This window comes from Sciurus vulgaris, assembly GCF_902686455.1.
Source record: "Sciurus vulgaris genome assembly, chromosome: 12".
Taxonomy (NCBI): domain Eukaryota; kingdom Metazoa; phylum Chordata; class Mammalia; order Rodentia; family Sciuridae; genus Sciurus; species Sciurus vulgaris.
The window spans coordinates 49,302,851-49,326,537 of NC_136473.1; the positions used below are offsets into that span (position 1 = coordinate 49,302,851).

A 23,687-nucleotide genomic window follows, 5' to 3' on the forward strand; every position below is an offset into this window, starting at 1 on the left:
GTGGAGACCTCCGACATACAACCAGCCTCTGGGACCAGGGCTGAGCAGCAAGAGAACTCTCCAGGTCTCCCTCCCTGGAACCAGTAGCGGGCTAGGGGCAGCGATCTTCGGAAGCACTGCATTATCAAATTAATCCAAGACTTCTGGCTACTGAAGGCCGGTAGGTGATGCACTGGAAATCTACAGGGTCACTATAAGCCAATAGAGGAAATCTACAATATCACAGAGTCCCATTGACATCTGACCAATATGAGAAAACAAGGGAAGAAAATGTCCGAAACAAACCTAGATACTATATCAATAAAACCCAATGACAGCAGAGCAGAAGAAATGTCCGAAAGGGAGTTCAGAATGTACATAATTAAAACAATCAGGGAAGCAAATGAGGAGATGAAAGAACAAATGCAGGCATTAAATGAACACACCAATCAACAGTTAAAAGAGCAAATAAAGGAAGCAAAAGAGCATTTCAATAAAGAGTTAGAGATACTGAAAAAAAAAAAACAAATGGAAATCCTTGAAATGAAGGAAACAATAATCCAAGTTAAAAACGCCATAGAAAGCAAAAACAATAGGATAGAACACCTGGAAGACAGAACCTCAGATATTGAAGACAAAATATTTAATCTTGAAAACAAGGTTGACCAAACAGAGAAGATGGTAAGAAATCATGAACAGAATCTACAAGAATTATGGGATATCATGAAGAGGCCAAATTTAAGAATTATTGGGATTGAGGAAGGCTTAGAGAAACAAACCAAAGGAATGAACAATCTATTCAATGAAATAATATCAGAAAATTTTCCAAATCTGAAGAATGAAATGGAAAACCAAGTACAAGAGGCTTATAGGACTCCAAATATGCAAAATTACAACAGACCTACACCAAGGCACAATATTATGAAAATACCTAACATTCAAAATAAAGACAGAATTTTAAAGGGCACAAGAGAAAAGAATCAGATTACATTCAGGGGGGAACCAATAAGAATATCAGCAGATTTTTCAATCCAGACCCTAAAAGCTAGAAGGGCCGGGAAGAACATTTACCAAGCCCTGAAAGAAAATGGATGCCAACCAAGAATTTTATACCCAGCAAAACTTACTTTCAGATTTGACGATGAGATAAGATCCTTCCATGATAAACAAAAGCTAAAGGATTTTACAAAAAGAAAGTCAGCATTAAAGAACATTCTCAGAAAAATATTCCATGAGGAAGAGATGAAAAACAACGATGCAAATCAGCAATGGGAGGAACTAGCCTAAAGGAATAGCCAAATAAAGGAGAAACCAAATCATGTCAAAAAACAAAAATGAGTTCAATGACTAGGAATACAAATCGTATCACAATAATAACTGTGAATGTTAATGGCCTGAACTCATCAATCAAAAGACATAGACTGGAAGATTGGATTAAAAAGAAAATTCCAACAATGTGCTGCCTGCAAGAGACCCATCTCATAGAAAGAGATACCCATAGACTAAAGGTGAAAGGATGGGAAAAAACATACCATGCACACGGACACAGCAAAAAAGCTGGAGTATCCATCCTCATTGCAGATAATGTGGACTTCAAGCCAAAACTAGTCAGAAGGGATAAAGAAGGACATTACATACTGCTTAAGGGAAGCATAAATCAGCAAGACATAACAATCATAAACATCTATGCCCCAAACATTGGCTCATCCATGTATGTCAAACAAATCCTTCTCAATTCCAGAAATCAAATAGACCACAACACAATAACACCTCTCTCACCGCTGGATAGATCGTCCAAACAAAAATTGAATAAAGAAACCATAGATATCAATAACACAATCAACAATTTAGATTTAACTGACTTATATAGAATATACAATCCAATAAAGTACGAATACACTTTCTTCTCAGCAGCACATGGATCCTTCTCTAAAATAGACCATGTTTTATGCCACAAAGCTACTGTAAGCAAATACAAGAAGATAGAGATACGACCTTGTACTCTATCAGATCATAATGGACTGAAATTAGAAATAAATGACAGAATAAAAAACAGAAACTTCTCCAATACTTGGAGATTAAATAATACACTATTATACGATGAATGGATAACAGAAGACATCAGGAGGGAAATTTAAAAATTCTTAAGTAAATGAGAACAAAGACACATCATATCAAAATCTCTGGGACACTATGAAAGCATTACTGAGAGGACGATTTATTTCATGGGGCATATTCAACAAAAGAAGTAGAAATCAACAAATAAACGATTTAACATTACTGCTCAAAGCCCTAGAAAAAGAAGAGCAGACCAACACCAAAAGTAGTAGAAGACAGGAAATAGTTAAAATCAGAGCCAAAATCAACGAAATTGAAACCAAAGAAACAATTGGAAAAATTAACAAAATAAATAGTTGGTCCTTTGAAAAAATAAACAAATTGATAAACCCTTAGCCACGCGAACAAAGAGAAAGAGGGAGAAAACTCAAATTACTAAAATTTGGAATGAACAAGGAAATATCACAACAGAAACTAGTGAAATACAAAACATAATTAGAAGCTATTTTGAAAATCTATTCTCCAACAAAACAGAAAACCTCGAACACACCAACAAGTTTCTAGAGACATATGAATTACCTAAACTGAATGAGGAAGACGTACACAACTTAAATAAATCAATTTCAAGCAATGAAATAGAAGAGGTCATCAAAAGCCTACCAACAAAGATAAGTCCGGGACCAGATGGGTTCTCAGTTGAGTTCTACAAAATCTTTAAAGATGAGCTCATTCCAATACTTCTCAAAGTATTCCATAAAATAGAAGAGGAGGGAACCCTCCCAAACTCATTCTATGAAGCCAATATCACCTTGATACCTAAACCAGACAGAGACACATCGAGGAAAGAAAATTTCAGACCAATATCCTTAATGAACATCGACGCAAAAATTCTCAACAAAATTTTAGCAAATCGCATACAAAAATATATTAAAAAGATAGTGCACCTTGATCAAGTGGGTTTTATCCCAGGGATGCAAGGTTGGTTCAACATCCAGAAATCAATATATGTCATTCACCATATCAACAGACTAAAAGTTAAGAATCACATAATTATTTCAATAGATGCAGAAAAAGCATTCGATAAAATACAGCATCCCATCCTGCTCAAAACACTAGAGAAAATTGGGGTAGTGGGAACATGCCTTAACATTGTGAAGGCCATCTATGCTAAGCCCATGGCCAATATCATTCTAAATGGTGAAAAACTGAAAGCATTCCCCCCAAAACTAGAACAAGTCAGGGATGCCCTCTTTCACCACTTCTATTGAACATTGTTCTTGAGACTCTAGCCAGAGCAATTAGACAGACCAAAGAAATTAAAGGGATACGAATTGGAAAAGAGGAACTCAAACTATCCCTGTTCACTGATGACATGATTATATATTTAGAGGAACCTGGAAATTCCACCAGAAAACTCTTAGAACTCATAAGTGAATTTAGTAAAGTAGCAGGTTACAAGATCAATGCTCATAAATCCAATGCATTTCTATACGTAAGTGATGAATCTTCAGAAAGAGAAATTAGGAAAACTACCCCATTCACAATAGCATCAAAATAAAATAAAACAAAATACTTGGGAATCAATCTCACAAAAGAGGGGAAAGACCTCTACAATGAGAACTACAGAACACTAAAGAAAGAAATTAAAGAAAATCTTAGAAGATGAAAAGATCTCCCATGTTCTTGGATAGGAAGAATTAATATTGCCAAAATGGCCATACTACCAAAAGTGATATACAGATTCAATGCAATTCCAATTAAAATCCCAATGATGTACCTTACAGAAATAGAGCAAGCAATTATGAAATTCATCTGGAAGAATAAGAAACCCAGAATAGCTAAAGCAATCTTTAGCAGAAAGAGTGAAACAGGGGGTATTGCAATACCAGATCTTCAACTCTACTACAAAGCAATAGTAACAAAAACGGCATGGTATTGGCACCAAAACAGACAGGTAGATCAATGGTACAGAATAGAGGACAAGGACACAAACCCAAATAAACACAATTTTCTCATACTAGACAAAGGGGCCAAAAATATGCAATGGAGAAAAGATAGCCTCTTCAACAAATAGTGCTGGGAAAACTGGAAATCCATATGCAACAGAATGAAACGATATTCCTATCTCTCACCCTGCACAAAACTCAACTCACAATGGATCAAGGACCTTGGAATCAGACCAGAGACCCTGCATCTTATAGAAGAAAAAGTAGGTCCAAATCTTCAACTTGTTGGCTTAAGAGCAGACTTCCTTAACAGGACAGCCATAGCACAAGAAATAAAAGCAAGAATCAATAACTGGGATAGATTCAAACTAAAAAGCTTTCTCTCAGGAAAGGAAACTATCAGCAATGAGAAGAAAGGGCCTACGGAGTGGGAGAAAATCTTTGCCAATCATACTTCAGAGAGAGCACTAATCGCCAGAATCTATAAAGAACTCAAAAAAGTCTACACCAAGAATGCAAATAATCCAATCGACTAATGGACTAAGGAAATGAACAGACACTTCACAGAAGAAGATCTACAAGCAATCAATAAACATATGGAAAAATGTTCAACATCTCTAGTAATAAGAGAAATGCAAATCAAAACTATCCTAAGATTTCATCTCACCCCAATTAGAATGGCGATTATCAAGAACATAAGCAACAATAGGTGTTGGCGAGGATGTGGGGAAAAAGGTACACTCATACATTGCTGGTGGGGTTGCAAACTAGTGCAGCCACTCTGGAAAGCAATATGGAGATTCCTCAGAAAGCTTGGAATGGAACCACCATTTGACCCAGCTATCCCACTCCTTGGCCTATACCCAAAGGACTTAAAATCAGCATACTACAGAGATACAGCCACATCAATGTTCATAGCTGCTCAATTCACTATAGCCAGATTGTGGAACCAACCCAGATGCCCTTAAGTTGATGAATGGATAAAGAAGCTGTGGCATATATATACAATGGAATATTACTCCGCCATGAGGAATGACAAAATTATGGCATTCGCAGGCAAATGGATGAAATTGGAGGATATCATGCTAAGTGAGATAAGCCAATCTCAAAAAACTAAAGGACGAATGATCTAGCTGATAAGCGGATGAGGACATATGGGGGGTGGGTAGGAGGAGAAATCAGATTTCTCTCATCATTGTGTTATTTTCCTTCTTACATTATTGTCTTTATTTCTAAGTGTTCTGTTAATCTTTGCTTGTTAAGCTAGCTATTCTTTTTTATTTTTACATTTTTTATTTGTTCTTTATATATATATGTGACAGTAGAATGTATTTTTTTATTTTAATTAAAAATCATAAATTTACATAGGGCAATGTTGTTTGATTCATTCTGTTATTTTTTCCCCTTCCCCCTCCCCTCCCACCCCTCTTTTCCCTCCGTACATTCCTTCCTTCCTCCATTCTTACCACCCTCCTTATCTCTAACCCTAAACCTAACCCTAACCCTAATGCTAACCGCTCCTATCCCCCCTTATATGTCTTCTTCCACTTATCAGTGAGATCATTCATCCTTTAGTTTTTTGAGATTGGCTTATATCACATAGATGCAGGGTCTCTGGTCTGATTCCAAGGTCCTTGATCCATTTTGAGTTGAGTTTTGTGCAGGGTGAGAGATAGGGATTTCGTTTCATTTTGTTGCATATGGTTTTCCAGTTTTCCCAGCACTATTTGTTGAAGAGGCTATCTTTTCTCCATTGCATATTTTTGGCCCCTTTGTCTAGTATGAGAAAATTGTATTTATTTGGGTTTGTGTCCATGTCCTCTATTCTGTACCATTGACCTACCTGTCTGTTTTGGTACCAATACCATGCTGTTTTTGTTACTATTGCTTTGTAATAGAGTTGAAGATATGGTTTTGCAATACCCCTGCTTTGCTCTTTCTACTGAGGATTGCTTTAGCTATTCTGGGTTTTCTATTCTTCCAGATGAATTTCATGATTGCTTGTTCTATTTCTTTAAGGTAGGTCATTGGGATTTTAATTGTAATTGCATTGACTCTCTATAGCACTTTAGGTAGTATGGCCATTTTGACAATATTAATTCTTCCTATCCATGAACATGGGAGATCTTTTCATCTTCTAAGATTTTCTTTAATTTCTTTCTTTAGTGTTCTGTAGTTCTCATTGTAGAGGTCTTTCCCCTCTTTTGTGAGATTGATTCCCAAGTATTTTGTTTTATTTTTTTTTTTGATGCTATTGTGAATGGGGTAGTTTTCCTAATTTCTCTTTCTGAAGATTCATCACTTACGTATAGAAATGCATTGGATTTATGAGCATTGATCTTGTAACCTGCTACTTTACTAAATTCACTTATGAGTTCTAAGAGTTTTCTGGTGGAATTTCCAGGTTCCTCTAAATATATAATCATGTCATCAGTGAACAGGGATAGTTTGAGTTCCTCTTTTCCAATTCGTATCCCTTTAATTTCTTTGGTCTGTCTAATTGCTCTGGCTAGAGTCTCAAGAACAATGTTCAATAGAAGTGGTGAAAGAGGGCATCCCTGACTTGTTCTAGTTTTGGGGGGAATGCTTTCAGTTTTTCACCATTTAGAATGATATTGGCCATGGGCTTAGCATAGATGGCCTTCACAATGTTAAGGCATGTTCCCACTACCCCAATTTTCTCTAGTGTTTTGAGCAGGATGGGATGCTGTATTTTATCGAATGCTTTTTCTGCATCTATTGAAATAATTATGTGATTCTTAACTTTTAGTCTGTTGATATGGTGAATGACATATATTGATTTCTGGATGTTGAACCAACCTTGCATCCCTGGGATAAAACCCACTTGATCAAGGTGCACTATCTTTTTAATATATTTTTGTATGCGATTTGCTAAAATTTTGTTGAGAATTTTTGCGTCGATGTTCATTAAGGATATTGGTCTGAAATTTTCTTTCCTCGATGTGTCTCTGTCTGGTTTAGGTATCAAGGTGATATTGGCTTCATAGAATGAGTTTGGGAGGGTTCCCTCCTCTTCTATTTTATGGAATACTTTGAGAAGTATTGGAATGAGCTCGTCTTTAAAGATTTTGTAGAACTCAGCTGAGAACCCATCTGGTCCCGGACTTATCTTTGTTGGTAGGCTTTTGATGACCTCTTCTATTTCATTGCTTGAAATTGATTTATTTAAGTTGTGTACGTCTTCCTCGTTCAGTTTAGGTAATTCATATGTCTCTAGAAACTTGTTGGTGTGTTCGAGGTTTTCTGTTTTGTTGGAGAATAGATTTTCAAAATAGCTTCCAATTATGTTTTGTATTTCACTAGTTTCTGTTGTGATATTTCCTTGTTCATTCCAAATTTTAGTAATTTGAGTTTTCTCCCTCTTTCTCTTTGTTAGTGTGGCTAAGGGTTTATGAATTTCGTTTATTTTTTCTAAAAAATAACTATTTATTTAGTTAATTTTTCTGATTGTTTCTTTTGTTTCAATTTCGTTGATTTCAGCTCTGATTTTAACTATTTCCTGTCTTCTACTACTTTTGGTGTTGCTCTGCTCTTCTTTTTCTAGGGCTTTGAGCTGTAGTGTTAGGTCGTTTATTTGTTGAATTTTACTTCTTTTGTTGAATGCACCCCATGAAATAAATCTTCCTCTAAGTAATGCTTTCATAGTGTCCCAGAGATTTTGATATGATGTGTCTTTGTTCTTGTTTACTTCTAAAATTTTTTTTTATTTCCCTCCTGATGTCTTCTGTCATCCATTCATCATATAATGGTGTATTATTTAATTTCCAGGTATTGGAGAAGTTTCTGTTTTTTATTCTGTCATTTATTTCTAATTTCAGTCCATTATGATCTGATAGAGTACAAGGTCGTATCTCTATCTTCTTGTATTTGCTAACAGTAGCTTTCTGGCAGAAGACATTTTCTATTTTAGAGAAGGATCCATGTGCTGCTGAGAAGAAAGTGTATTGGTCCTTTGTTGGATGATATATTCTATATAATTTGGTTAAGTCTAAATTGTTGATTGTGTTATTGATATCTATGGTTTCTTTATTCAATTTTTGTTTGGACGATCTATCCAGCGGTGAGAGAGGTGTGTTAAAATTGCCTAGTATTATTGTGTTGTGGTCTATTTGATTTCTGGAATTGAGAAGGATTTGTTTGATGTACATTGATGAGCCAATGTTCAGGGCACATATATTTATGATTGTTATGTCTTGCTGATTTATGCTTCTCTTAAGCAGTATGTAATGTCCTTCTTTATCCCTTCTGACTAGTTTTGGCTTGAAGTCCACATTATCTGCAATGAGGATGGATACTCCAGCTTTTTTGCTGTGTCCGTGTGCATGGTATGTTTTTTCCCATCCTTTCACCTTTAGTCTATGGGTATCTCTTTCTATGAGATGGGTCTCTTGCAGGCAGCACATTGTTGGATTTTTCTTTTTAATCCATTATGCCAGTCTATGTCTTTTGATTGATGAGTTCAGGCCATTAACATTCAGGGTTATTATTGTAATATGATTTGTATTCTCAGTCATTTGACTCATTTTTGGTTTTTGACATGATTTGGTTTCCCCTTTATTTGGCTATTCCTTTAGACTAGTTCCTCCCGTTGCTGATTTCCATCATTGTTTTCATCTCTTCCTCATGGAATATTTTTCTGAGAATGTTCTATAATGCCAGCTTTCTTTTTGTAAATTCCTTTAGCTTTTGTTTATCATGGAAGGATCTTATTTCATCATCAAATCTGAAAGTAAGTTTTGCTGGGTATAAGATTCTTGGTTGGCATCTGTTTTCTTTCAGAGCTTGAAAGATGTTGTTCCCGGCCCTTCTAGCTTTTAGGGTCTGGATTGTAAAATCTGCTGATATCCGTATTGTTTTCCCCCTGAATGTAATTTGTTTTTTTTTTTTTTTTTTCTCTCACAACCTTTAAAATTCTGTCTTTATTTTGTATGTTAGGTATTTTCATAATAATGTGCCTTGGTGTGGGTCTGTTGTAATTTTGCGTATTTGGAGTCCTTATTATAAGCCTCTTGTACTTGGTTTTCCATTTCATTCTTCAGATTTGGGAAATTTTCTGATATTATTTTATTGAGTAGATTGTTCATTCCTTTGGCTTATTTCTCTAAGCCTTCCTCAATCCCAATAATTCTTAAATTTGGCCTTTTCATGATATCCCATAATTCTCTTAGATTCTGTTCATGATTTCTTACCATCTTCTCTGTTTGGTCAACTTTGTTTTCAAGATTAACTATTTTGTCTTCAATATCTGAGTTCTGTCTTCCAGGTGTTCTATCCTATTGGTTATGCTTTCTATGGAGTTTTTAACTTGGATTATTGTTTCCTTCATTTCAAAGATTTCTGTTTGGTTTTTTTTTTTTTTTTTCAATATCTCTAACTCTTTATTGAAATGCTCTTTTGCTTCCTTTATTTGCTCCTTTAACTATTGATTGGTGCAATCATTTAATGCCTGCATTTGCTCTTTCATCTCCTCTTTCAATGCCTGCATTTGCTCTTTTATCTCCTCATTTGCTTCCCTGATTGTTTTAATTATGTACATTTTGAACTCCCTTTCTGACATTTCTTCTGCTGTGCTGTCATTGGGTTTTATTGACATAGTATCTAGGTTTTTTTGGGACATTTTCTTCCCTTATTTTCTCATATTGGTCAGATGTCAGTGGGACTTTGTGATATTGCAGAATTCTTCTATTGGCTTATAGTGTCCTTGTAGATTTCCAATGTATCACCTTCCTGCCTTCAGTAGCCTGAAGTCTTGGAGTAACTTGATAATGCAGTGCTTCCAAGGAAAGTTGCCCCTAGCCTGCTACTGGTTCCAGGACTTGGAGCTGGCTCTGTGTGGAAAGGCTCTCACTGGGGGGCCTGCTCTGAGAAGCTAGCCTGGAAAGGCGCTTCCCACTGGAGGGGGCTGGGCTGCAGGCTGCTTGGGGAAGTCCCTGGCTCTCCTGTCCTGGTCCCTAAGCAACCTGCAGGCAGGAACTCACCACCCTGGTTCAGGGATTTGAAGCTTGGTTCTGGGCAGGAAGGCTCTCACTGGGGGGCCTGCTCCGAGATGCTGGAGAATCTGGCCCTGTGGTAGGAGCCCACCACCAGAGTGCACAGAGCTGCCTGGGGAAGACTCTAGCTGCCCTACCCTACTTTAATAAGCCACCCGAATCCGGGCCTGCCACTGGGCAGCGCTTCACCTGGTGGGGGAGACTCACCCCGTGGCTCTATTTTAGTCTGAGTCTCTCAATGCCCCCTTTCTTGAATCCTGGGTTCTGGAGTGACTGGAGATGCAGTCACCCTGATGTCCACCATCTTGGATCGCCCCGTGGAAAAAGCCTGCGGCCGGGGGTGCCGGGGAGCAGGTCCTCCTGGAGAGGTCTCTGGCTGCCTTGCCCTGATCCCAGAGGCTGCTTGCGGGCTGGAGGTCATCGCTGGCTTGGGGACTTGTGGCTGGCTCTGTGTAGAAAGGTTCTCACTGGGTGGTCTGCTCTGAGAAGCTGGCCTGGAAAGGCGCTTCTCGCTGGAGGGGGCCGGGCTGCGGGCTGCTTGGGGAAATCCCTGGCTGCCCTGTCCTGGTCCCTGAAGCAACCTGTGGGCAGGAACTCACTGCCCTGGTTCAGGGACTTGAAGCTTGGTTCTGTGCAGAAAGGCTCTCACTGGGGGGGCTGCTCCGAGATGCTGGAGAATCTGGCACTGTGGGAGGAGCCCACCACCGGAGTGCGCAGAGCTGCCTGGGGAAGACTCTAGCTGCCCTACCCTACTCTAATAAGCCACCCAAATCCAGGCCTGCCACCCAGGCAGTGCTTCACTGGGTGGGGGATACTCACCCCGTGGCTCTATTTTAGTCCAACTCTCTCAATGCCTCCCTTTCTTGAATCCTGGGTTCTGGAGTGACTGGAGATGCAGTCACCCTCTAGTCCGCCATCTTGGATCGCCCTGTGGATTCATTAACTTTTTAATAGTGATAAATATTTTTTAAAAAATTCTTTTCATGCATGTATATAGGTTAATACTGTTTGTCTCACAATCTACCTCCCCACCTACTTCAACCCTCCCCTCACTTCCCTCTGTACAATCTGAAGTTCCTTCATTCTTCTCTACCCATCCCCTACTACAGATCAGCATCCACTTACCAGAGAAAACATTTGACCTTTGAGTTTTTTGGGAATTGGTTTATTTCACATAGCATTATACTCTCCAGTTCCATCCATTTGCCTGCAAATGTCATAATTTCATTCTTCTTTAAGGCTGAGTAGTATTTCATTGTGTATATGTATGACATTTTATTTATCCATTAATCTGTTGAAGGGCATCTAGGTAGGTTCCATAGTTTTGATATTTGTGAATTGAGCTGCTATAAACATTGACGTGGATGCATCTCTGTAGTATACTAATTTTAAGTCCTTTGGGAGTAAACCAAGTTGTGGGATAGCTGGGACGAATTGTGGTTCCATTACAAGTATTCTGAGGAATCTCCATACTGCTTTCCAAAGTGTTTTCACTAATCTACAGTCCTGCCAACAATGAGGGCAACTTTTCCCCCACATCCTCGCTAACACTTATTATTGCTTGTATTCTCAATAATTGCCATTCTGACTGGAGTGAGATAAAATCTTAGAGTAGTTTTGATTTGCATTTCTCTAATTGCAAAAGATGATGAACTTTTTTCCATATGTTTGTTGATCAATTGTATTTCTTCTTCTTTGAAGTGTCCGTTCATTTCTTTAGCCCATTGATTGGGTTATTTGTTTTTTTGGTATTAAGTTTTTTGAATTCTTTTTATAAATTGGAGATTAGTGCTCCATCTGAGGTGCATGTGGTAAAGATTTTTTCCCATTCTGTATGCTCTCTCTTCAAATAATTGATTGTTTTCCTTACTGAGAAGCTTTTTAGTTTGAATCCATCCCATTTATTGATTCTTAATTTTATTTATTGCATTTTAGGAATCTTGTTAGGAAGCCAGGTCCTAAGCACACATGATGAAGATTTGGGTCTACTTTTTTCTTTTATTAGGCACAGGGTGTCTATTCTAGTGTCTAAGTCTTTGATGCACTTTGAGTTGAGTTTTGTGCGGAGTGAGAGATAGAGGTTTAATTTCATTTTGTTACATATGGATTTCCAGTTTTTCCAACACCATTTGTTGAATAGGTTTATCTTTTCTCTGATGTATGTTTTTGGCTCCTTTGCCTAGTATAAGATAACTGTTTTAATGTGGGTTTGTCTCTGTGTCTTCTATTCTGTACCATTGGTCTATCTGTCTATTTTGGTGCCAATACCATGCTGTTTTTTTTTTTTACTATTGCTCTGTAGTATAGTTCAAGGTCTGGTATTATGATGTCTTCTGCTTCACTCTTCTTGCTAAGGATTTTTTTGGCTATACTGGGTTTCATATTTTTACAAATAGTTTTCATGATTCATTTGTCTATCTCTAAGAAGAATGTCATTGAGATTTTAATAGGAATTGCATTGAATCTATATAACACTTTGGTATTAATTCTGCCTATCCAAGAACAAGGGAGATCTTTCCTTCCTCTAAGGTCTTCTTTATTTTTTTTTTTCTTTAATGTGCTGTAGTTTACACATAGAGGTCTTTCACCTCTTTTGTTAGATTGATTCCCAAGTTCTTTTTTTTTTTTTTTTTTTTTTTTTTGAGGTTATTTTGAATGGGGTAGTTTTCCTAATTTCTCTTGCAGTGGACTCATTGCTGATGTATAGAAATGCATTAGATTTAAGGGTACTGATTATCCTGCTACTTTGCTGAATTCATTTACGAGTTCTAGAAGTTTTCTGGTGGAGTTTTTTTGATCTTCTGAATGTAGAATCATGTCATTAGCAAATAGTGATAATTTGAGTTCTTCTTTTCCTATTCATATCCCTTTCATCTCTTTCATCTAATTACTCTGGCTAGGGTTTCAAGGATGATGTTAAATAGAAGTGGTAAAAGTCCCTGTCTTGTTCCAGTTTTTAGAGGGAATGCTTTTAGTTTTTCTCTACTTAGAATGATGTTGGCCATGGGCTTAGCTTATGTAACTCTTACGATGTTGAGGTATGTTCCTACTATCCTTAGTTTTTCTAGTGTTTTGAAGAGGTGCTAAACTTTGTCAAATGCTTTCTCTGTGTCTATTGAGATAATCATATGATTCTTGTCTTTAAGTCTATTGATGTGATGTACTATGTTTATTGATTTCCCTATGTTGAGCTAACTTTGCATTCCAGGGATGAATCCCACTTGATCATGGTACATTATCTTTTTAATATATTTTTGTATGCGATTTGCCAGAATTTTATTGAGAATTTTTGCACCTATATTTATGAGTAATATTGGTCTAAAGTTTTCTTTCCTTGATGTGTGTTTGTCTGGTTTTGGTAGCAGGGTGAGACTAGCCTTATAGAATGAGTTCAGAAGGGATCCCTCCTTTTCTATTTCATGGAATAATTTGAGGGTTATTGGTGTTAATTCTTTGAAGGTCTTGTAGAACTCAGCTGAGAATCTGTCTGGTTCTGGGCTTTTCTTGGTTGGTAGATATTTGATGGCATCTTCTATTTCTTTGCTTGAAATTGATCTATTTAAATTGTGTATGTCCTCCTCCATCAGTTTGGGTACGTCATATGGCTCTAGAAATTTGTCGATGTCTTCAAGTTTTTCTATTTTATTTGAGGATAAATTTTCAAGATAGTTTCTAATTATCTTCTGTATTTCAGCAGTATCTGTCATGATATTTCCTTTTTTATCACAAATTTAATAATTTGAGTTTTTCTCTTTGTTAGTGTAGCTAAGAGTTTATCAATTTTATTTATTTTTTCAAAGAAACAACTTTTTGTTTTGTCAATTTTTTGAATTGTTTCTTTTGTTTTGTTTTCATTAATTTTATCTCTGACTTCAATTATTTCCTGTCTTTTGCTTTTGGTATTGATTTGTTCTTCTTTTTCTAGGACTTTGAGATGTAATGTTAGGTCATTTATTTGTTGACTTTTTAATCTTTTAATGTATGAGCTCAATGCATTGAAGTTTCCTCTTAGCAGTGCCTTCATAGCATCCCAGAGATTTTGATATGTTGTATTGGTGTTCTCATTTACCTCTAAGTAGTTTTTTTATTTCCTCCTTGATTTCTTCTGCTATCCATTCATCATTCAATAGCATGCTATTTAGTCTCCAAATGTTGGAGTAATTTCTGTTATTTATTTTATCATTAATTTCTAGTTTCATTCCATTATGATCTGATAAAATGCAGGGTAGGATTTCTATTATTTTTTTTTATTATTTGCTGAGAGTTGCTTTGTGGCATAACATATAGTCTGTTTTAGAGAAGGATCCATGTGCTGCTGAGAAGAAAGTGTATTCGCTCCATGATGGACGAAATACTCTATATTAATACTCTGTTTTAAGCCTAAATCATTGATTTTATCAATTAATTCTATACTTTCTTCATCAAAGTACTTTCACAAAAGAGTTTCCTTGTTTCAAAGTTTCCAAAGAAACAAAGAAAAATTGAGTCAATTACTAAATAGCAAGTGTGTTAGTCATCATTAAACTGTCTACCTATCTTTCCAGGAGAGGGGACCTATTCCCAAGTCTGACCCACATGGGAAAAAATAACTCAGATGCTAGGGTTTGCTTTAAGAATGTCACACTTGTCATAATGGGACTGGTGATGTCAACAACATTTGCCTAAATTGTGTTTTAGTTTCAGTTGCTAAAAATGACAAACATAACTATTTCTACATCCAATGTTTCTTTTGATTAAAAGCCCACAATGGGGAGGGAGAGGTTAGGGTTAGGGTTAGGGTTAGGGATAAGGAGGATGATAAGAATGGAGGAAGGAAGGACTGTATAGAGGGAAAAGAGGGGTGGGAGGGGTGGGGGGAAGGGAAAAATAACAGAATGAATCAAACAACATTGCCCTATGTAAATTTATGATTACACAGATGGTATGCCTTGACTCCATGTACAAATGGAGAAACAACATGTACCCCATTTGTTTACAATAAAAATAAAAGCCCACAATGATGGATAGAGTTGGAGAATATCATGCTAAGCAAAATAAGCCAATCCCCCCAAAACAAAGGCCAAATGTTTTCTGTGATATGTGGACGCTAATTCACAATAAGGTGGGGAAGCACTAGAAAAGAATACAGTTACTTTAGAGTAGGTAGAGGGGAGTTAAGGGAGGGAAATGGGTGTGGGGGTAGGAAGGATAGTAGAATGAAACCGACATTACCATCTTATGTACATATAAGACTGCATGGCCAATGTGATTCTACAACATGCACAATTAGAAAAATGAGAAATTATACTCCATTTAAGTATGACATATCAACATGCATAAATGCATTCTACTCTCATGTACAACTAATTAGAACAAATAAAATTTTTTAAAATAAAATCTCACAGTGAGGGGCAATATGACAGCCCCATGGATAAGGTTGGGCAAGCCCCACAGAACCACCCAGGAAAATGGGGAGGAGGAGGCATCCAGGTGGCTAGAGACCCCCTGCCAGCTGTGGGGACCCAGCTGCCAGTGCCATGGGAGGTGTTCACCAGGTCTACAAGGAGTCCTGGAGGTGGTGGGCATAGGAAGCCTGGCCCCAGGTGAGGGAGCATCCCCTCACGGCTGTGCATTAAACAAGCAAGTCCACAGATAATTTATGAAAACTGAATATACCCCCTTAAAATAGAATGTGGACCTAAACATCCAGAAGCACCCCTGTTCATAAGATTCATAACAAAAATTAGTATGGAGTTAATAATTCTAATGGAGTGTTGAAACTGAGAGCCTTATCAGTGCTAGCAAAATGCCAGAATTCATATAGCATCAAAGTTGTTCAGCAAGAGCTGTAGCACTTAAAAATGTCTAAAGAAAATGTGAAACCCCCTCAGCTGCCAGAAGGACAGTGTTAGAGCAATTAATTAAAAAAAAAATCCATAGCCACCATTCCCACCCCACCCCCCGCATTTGATTTAAGCAGTCTTAATTTTCCACCATAGTAAATTTTCTAGATAAGTCTTACAGACCTCAAAGTACTGGAAAGAAAGTTTCCATTCAAGGGCAATATATCTTAAGATACTGAAAATGATACTAGTTGTTTTACATTCGAAATATATAAGTTGTTCTATAACAAATCATTCTGTCAAGTGTAACCAGCATACACATGCAGTTGAACTTCTGGAATTGAGAAAATCTATTTAAATTGATTCCCATCATGACAGTGGGGCACATCTAACTCAACTGTGAACAGACACATCACACAATCACCTTGCTGCTAATTACTTGGCCTGGGGGATCTGGCCTGACTCCTCCCACCCTGGGACAGCCCTCAAGTGAGAGGCCTGCTAGAATAGAGCAAAGGTTTCAGGTTGCACCCTGAGGACAACTGCTGGGTGTGGGGATGTTGTGCTTATGCCCTGGTTACATTTTTAAGTCTTAAATGATGCTGCATCCAAGTCATCATCCTGTCCCAGTTTCCTCCACTCCCATTCTTGGCTGAAGCATAGATTGCAACCCTCCACCATCTTTGAAATTGACCTTCATGAGAAATTCAGGGCTTTTCCCCCTCCCCTCTCCCCACCTGATCCTGGCGTGCTGCTCTCCCCCGCCCCCTTCAACTCCCTTGTCCACTGTCTCTACCCAGGACTTTCTCCACCCTTCTTTGCTTTGGTCAGAATCCATCAGGTTTGGTTGAAAAGTCTCTGATCTCCCTCTTTAACTTTTGGAACCATGTTCATTCACTTTCCACCAGGATGGGAAATGAGTTTTGGTGCCGCCGTCTAGTGGGACATAAAGACACGTACACCTCAGATTGTCATGAAGGAACTTTTTTTTTTTTTTAATTCGGATAACACCCTCTATATATAAGCAGTCTCATGCAGAAGCAATTTTGATCAGATACGTCCACAAAATCCTGTTAAAGGTCAAGCAATCATGAGCTCAAGCATACATGTAGCCAATTGTAAAAGCTTCCTCTTTTTCTCCAGGCATACCAAGCATGCCCTTTGGCTCCCTGCCAGCCCACATCTCCCCCTGTTTGTTTATAAAAAGACCGTGCCCATCTTAGGTTGTCCATGACAGAGCAACATCCTTACCCATCATCGGAAAATGAAGCTTATATCTTCATTCCCTGTCTTAGGTTGGTATGAGCTCTTCACAAATCTTACCCGTCTCTGACTACCAGTCTAGCATAGCCAAACTTGGGGGGAGGTTCCCACATAACCTGCTAAGTCGTAGGAGCCATTTGGGAAGGGTGCTAAGTCAGGAGAAAAGGGTACAGTAGGTAACCCTAATGTGGAATTAGTGGTAAGAATAGGAGGATATAGATTGGAAGAGTTAGTAAGGGGCAAAGGGCAAGGCCACTCCTTTACTATCCCCCACAGGTAATGCATGGCTCCTCCATTAACATGGTGAGGGATCATCAACAACAGCAGTTGGAGGAACTTCCACATCTTCTTGTTGTTCTTGGTTTTCTATTGAGGAAGCCTTGACCAGTCTTTCAGGCACCCAAATTGGCGATTGTGCGTCCTGCGGGAAAACACAAACAGATCCTCGGGTCCAGATTAATACCGGATCCCGGCCTTTCCATTGTCCCGATAGAATGTCCTCCCAGAGCACTTGAGGTAGATGTTTTTTTATTAGGCTCTGAATGACAGTCAGCAGCCGATTGGCCCTCAGAATCAAGATTTAAAAAATTTAAAATGAACAAGGCAACAGATAATTTGTCTTTTGGGGATCTGTATGATGCCCCTATTCCCCCTTTTTGTTTATAAAGCATGTTTTTAAGTGTTAAATGGGCATGCTCAACAATGCTCTGTCCAGTAGGATTATAGGGAATTCCAAGACATGTTGAATACCAAAGGTGGAACAAAATTGTTTAAAGGCCTGGGACATATATCCAGGACCATTATCTGTTTTAATTTGTTTGGGGACCCCTAGGATGGAGAAAGAATGTAAACAGTGTTATTACATCTTTGTTTTTTTTCTCCAGCATGAGCAGAGGCCATAATAAATCCTGAAAAGGTATCTATTGACACATGAATGAATTGTAGTTTTCCAAATTCTGAATAATGAGTTACATCCATTCGCCAAATATGATTGGGCTGAAGCCCTTTTGGATTTACTCCTAACAAGGGGTTAGGAATAACTGTAGCACATTTAGCACAAGACTTGACTATGTCCTGAGCTGTTGCCTTAGTAATCTGATAGTGTAAACGTAGAGTAGAAGCATTTACGTGAAATTTGGAATGAAAATTTTTTGCATTTTCAAGTGCATCAAAGATATGTGGGTCTCTGGTGGCCATGTCTGTTAAATCATTGTGTAAACTTAGAGGACCTGGAAGGCCAGTATGAGCCTGAACACGCCCAATAAAAAAAAGGGCTTTTTCTATCCCAAATAAGTTTTTGTAAAGATTGTAAATAGTGATGGTGGAAGTGAGGGAGAGCAGACCAGTTAATTCTAAATTTTGAATAGCATTAACAACATATTTGCTATTAGAGAATAGGTTAAAGGGCTCATGGTGGGTTCTGAATACTTCTATAGCTATTAATAGTTCTGTTTGTTGTGCAGATAGAGTATTAAACAGCAATGTTTCTGTAACATTATTTACAGTAATAGCACCTGAACCATTTTTTTATCCATCAGTAAATATAAGGGTAGCTCCTATAACAGGTTATTTTTGGGTGACTTTGGGGAAAATTATAGGATGTTGACTCCAAAATTGGAGAAGAGGATCAGATGGCAAATGATTATCAAACACAGCAGAAGTTCTAGTAAAGACTATAGCCCATGAATTTGAATTATTAATAAGATATTGTATCTGATCAGTAGTATAAGGAGTAGTTATTGTCAAGGGATGTGACCCAAAGGTGGAAAGAAATACTTTTAATGCCCTAAGGATTAATTCTGCCACAGATTCAGTAAACAAGGGTAAGACCTTGTTAGGGGCATAATTCATGTGAACCCATAGAATAGGACCCTTTTGCCAAAACACTCCTGTGGGTAACTTATTTGTGGCCAAGACAATGAATGATAAAGGCTTAGCTAGATCAATACGATCAAGATGAACCTTTTCCATAGCTGTTTCAACAACTGTTTGAGCCTTAGGGGTAAGCACCCACTTAGAAAGGGGATCAGAATCACCTTTAAGAGTGTCAAACAGTGGGGCCCAAACTTGAGGTGGGTAAGTGAAGGTAAGGTCTAATCCAGTTAATGTCACCTAATAGCTTTTGAAAGTCATTCAAAGTCTGAAGTTGGTCTACTCAAATACTAATTTTTGTGGGTTTAACCATAGTTGAATTTATGATAGATCCCAGGAATTTTTTGGTGTCTGTCATTTGTGCCTTATCAATGGCAATATGTAAGCCCCACCTTTTTAGTGACTTTATTAAGAAACTATAACAATTTTCCAAGACAGTTTTTTTTCTTTATGAGCTAACAAAATATCATCCATATAATGACAGATTAAAAGTTGAGGCTTTGCTAGGCGTATGGGTTCAATGGCCTTGTTTACATATATTTGACACATAGTGGGGCTATTGACCATGTCTTGTGGGAGAACTATCCATTTATATCATTTATTAGGAGAACTGTTATTAAGTGAGGGCACAGTAAATGCAAACCTTTTGGTGTCCGAGGGATGTAATGGAATGGAAAAGAAGCAATCTTTTATGTCAATTACAATGGAGGGCCAATTAACTGGAATAGTCGATAAAGAAGGTAATCCTAATTGAGTAGGTCCTGTGGGCTCCATTATAGAATTTACTACTCTTAGGTCATGTAATAGCCTACATTTTCCTGATTTCTTTTTTATTATGAATATTGGTGTGTTGAAAGGAGAAGTGGATTGTTTGATGTGTCCAGCCTCTAGTTGTTCTTTAACCAATTGTTGGACCGCTTCTAATTTGTCTTTTGAGAGGGGCCACTGAGGGACCCAGACAGGTTTATCAGATTTCCATGTTATTTTAATTGCTTCAGTGGCCCCTAATGAAAATCCAATCCTTTCTATCTTGTTTTGGAGTAACTAAAATGGGTGAAGTAGGTCCTTGATTATTTTTCCCCAAGACCTTTTCCCCATATGTGTCCTTGGGCTAACATCATTTGATTAGCTTTTAGATTACTGTATGGGATCTCGGATGTGAGATGTAAATCCATCTGTTCCACGATATCTCTCCCCCACAAGTTTACCGGGAGATGTTCAAGGACGTAAGGTTGGACGGTACCACTATGACCTTCTTCATCCTTCCATTTCAATATGGCTGTGCTTTTGTTAGGATTGGAAGCTATACCCAATCCCCTTAATGTCTGATCTGCCTGTTGAAGCGGCCAGGCTTTGGGCCATTCTGTAATTTTGATAATACTTTTGTCAGCCCCAGAATCTAATAAACCCTCAAAACTTTTGCCTTCTATCACTAACTTTGTCATAGGTCTATCTTTTAAATCCAATGTTAACATGACCATATTTTGGCCAGTAGAAACTAATCCTTTATTTCCCCTAATAATATTCTTTGATGGATATTGATCATGGCAGCTGGGTAAGACCAACAATTGTGCTATGTGATCACCCTGAGCTATTATTGCTACACCTCTTGGTGAAGAAGCAAGGATTTTTATTTCTCCTATAAAATCAGGGTCTATAACTCCAGGGACAATATTTAATCTTTTTAAAGCAGAAGAACTCCTCCCCAGAACTAGTCCCACTGTTCCTTTAGGTAATGGGCCGACAACCAAAGTTGGTATTGGTTGTACTCCCATCTCTGGAGTTAATACTGCTCTGGCGGAGGCACAGAGGTCCAATCCTGTGCTTCCTCTTGTTTGTCTAGTTGGGGAGTCAAGGGGAAATGGGTCTGAGGTACGGACTGGATATTCCCGTATATTTGTGGGCCCCGAGGCTGGGGGCCCTGATTCCCATTTTTTGGAGGTAAAGGGTTACCATCTTTGTCTCTAGTTGATTTGCAGTCACTTGCTCAGTGTTTCCCTTTTTTACACCGGGGACATAATTTTGGCACAGGACCCTGGGGACAGTCCTTTTTATGTGTCCATATTGTTTACACCGATAACACTGTTGGCCTGGGCGGGAGTTGGCATTGCCTCTAAGACCCTGTGGAAGCGCTGCAGCCATCACCTGACCTTGAATAAAAGCCTCATTAATATCCCTACAAGCCTTTAAATAGGCTCCAAGGTCTTTGTTTTTCCAAGGTCTTATTGCTTCTTTACACCATTTATTTGCTTGCCCATATGCAAGCTGTTTGAGTAAAGGCATAGCCTGGTCTACATCTCCAAATATACGTCCTGCTGTTTGAATCAATCTGTCTACAAAATCGGCATAGTGTTCATTGTTGCCTTGAATAACCTTAGATAATTTTCCCTGAAGATCGCCAGCACCTGAAAGCTTTTTCCAAGCTTTAGTGGCAGCAGCACTAATTTGTTGATACACACCGGGGAGGAAATTAATCTGATTACCTTGCCCTTCATATGGTCTTTGGCCTGTCAGCATGTCTAGATTCCATTGAGGATTGCCCACAACTGCATTACATCGGGCAGTATCAGAACATAACTCCTGGTGGCCACCTTCCACATAAGATATTGTCCCCCAGATAAACATGCTTTTGCTAAATTACCCCAATCAGTCGGAGTAAGATTTTGACTTTCAACATTCTCTAATAAAGAAATGGCAAATGCAGCTTGTACTCCATAGGACATAACTGCCTCTTTTAACTGTTTCACTAATTTTATATCTAATATTTGATGATATCTCTGTTTTGATCTTCAAATACCAGGAATATTGGGAACACTGATCAAGATTCTACATCAGCCCACTGTCTGGGGGCTGCCCCTGTGCAGCAAGCACATGCACCCGTACAACTTGGAAAAGAGTGGTGACCTGGATTATATGCCAGAGGACACAGTGAGGTAGGGGCTAAATGCCACTGAGATAACTTCTTTCTAGCTCTGTCTCAGATAGTTCCTGTTCTTCAGAGTCACATCCCTGTTCTGAGTCTGAACATCTACTTTCTCTTTCAGAACATTGACTTGATTGTTCTTCTTTTACAGTTTCTAATATCTCTTCCCCTTCTGTACATACTATTGCCACTTCTTTGCCCGGCTGCTCCAAGTGGCTCTGCAGCCGCTTCTCTTACAGCCCGACCAGCGGGACGAAAGACACGTACACTTCAGAGGTTCATGAAGCAGCTTCCCCTTTTGCAAATAACACCCTCAATATATAAGCAGCCTCATGCATAAGCAATTGTAACCAGATATGTCCATCCAATCCTGTTAAAGGTCAAGTAATCACTCGCTCGAGCATACATGTAAAGTATATCTGTCCACGTGCTAGGCGGCAGAACTGATTATCATACAGCCAATTGTAAACACTTCCTGCCTCTCTCCAGGCATAATCAGGATACCGTTTGCTCTCTGCCAGTTGCCATCTTTAGATGCACGTGGCGTAACCCTGGGCCCTGGGTTTCACCCACCACACTTCTCTTAGCTGTTCTTGAAATTTTGGTTTTTTGGAAGTCAGACAGAAACAAACTAATGTCCATATAGGCAAAGTACCAAGAGGGAGAGGCATTTTTTCATTTTGTTTATGGAGGTCCTTTCCCAAATGCTCCCACTGAGGGACAGTAAAGAGCCCTTCTATTAAGAACCAAGGACAGGATTCTTCTATAGTTTTAAGGAACGTCTGCGCAGTTTTAGACTTTAACGGAGTTAAATTTTCTCTTAACAATGCCTTTAGAGCAAAACCTGTTTGTTTTACTGAAGATAATATTTGAACTCATTATGTTTATTATGACAATTTTGTTATTGTCCTCATAGGGGCTATTTGGTCTAGGATTGCATAGTGTCTGAATTGGGCACTGCTAATATTGATCCCCCTTAAAGAGGGTTTTGGAAACCTATAGGGCCACTATAAGCCTATGGGGGGAAATCTGCAATACCTCAGATCTGTACTGCTAGAGGGGAAGATACATGAACAACATGAGAAAACAAGGGAAGAAAATGATCCAAACAAATCTAGATTCCATATTAATAGAATCCACTGACATTATGTTAGAAGAAATGTCAGAAAAGGACTTCAGACTATACATGATTAAGAAGATTTGCAAAGCAAAGGATGAGATAAGAAAGCAAATGCAGGCAATGAATAATAATACCAATAAGCTGAAAGAGCAAGTGCAGGAAGCAAAAGATCATTTCAACAAAGAGATAGAGACTCTCAAAAAAAAAAAAAAAGAAAGAAAAGAGAAGAAACAGAAATCCTTGAAATGAAGGAAACAATAAACCAAATAAAAAACTCAATGGAAAACTCAATAGACCACTTGGAAGACAGAATCTCAGACAATGAAGACAAAATATTTAATCTTGAAAATAAAGTAGCTCAAACAGATGATGGTAAGAAATCATGAATAGAATCTCCAAGAACTATGGGACATCATGAAAACAACAAATTTAAAAATTATTGGGATTAAGGAAGGCACAGAGATACAAACCAAAGGAATGAACAACCTATTCAATGAAATAATATCAGAAAAATTCCCAAACCCAAAAAATGAAATGGAAAATCAAATACAAGAGGCTTACAGAACACCAAATGCACAAAATCACAACAGGTCCATACCAAGGCACATTATAATGAAAATGTCTAACATTCAAAATAAAGATATGATTTTGAAGGCTGCAAGAGAAAAGCATCAGATTACATATAGGGAGAGA

The 23,687-nt window shown here is 38.2% G+C and overlaps 1 pseudogene across 1 annotated transcript in view; it reads left to right on the plus strand.

Annotated features, from left to right (window-relative positions):
* The window catches only part of LOC306641387 (ubiquitin-conjugating enzyme E2 variant 1-like), a 50,210-nt pseudogene extending 34,325 nt beyond the window's left edge, over nucleotides 1–15,885 (plus strand). Inside the window, exon 3 of the transcript in view lies at nucleotides 15,615–15,885. The product of the transcript in view is annotated as a ubiquitin-conjugating enzyme E2 variant 1-like (transcript). The remainder of the gene's footprint in view (nucleotides 1–15,614) is intronic.
* The last annotated feature ends 7,802 nt before the right edge of the window (nucleotides 15,886–23,687 follow it).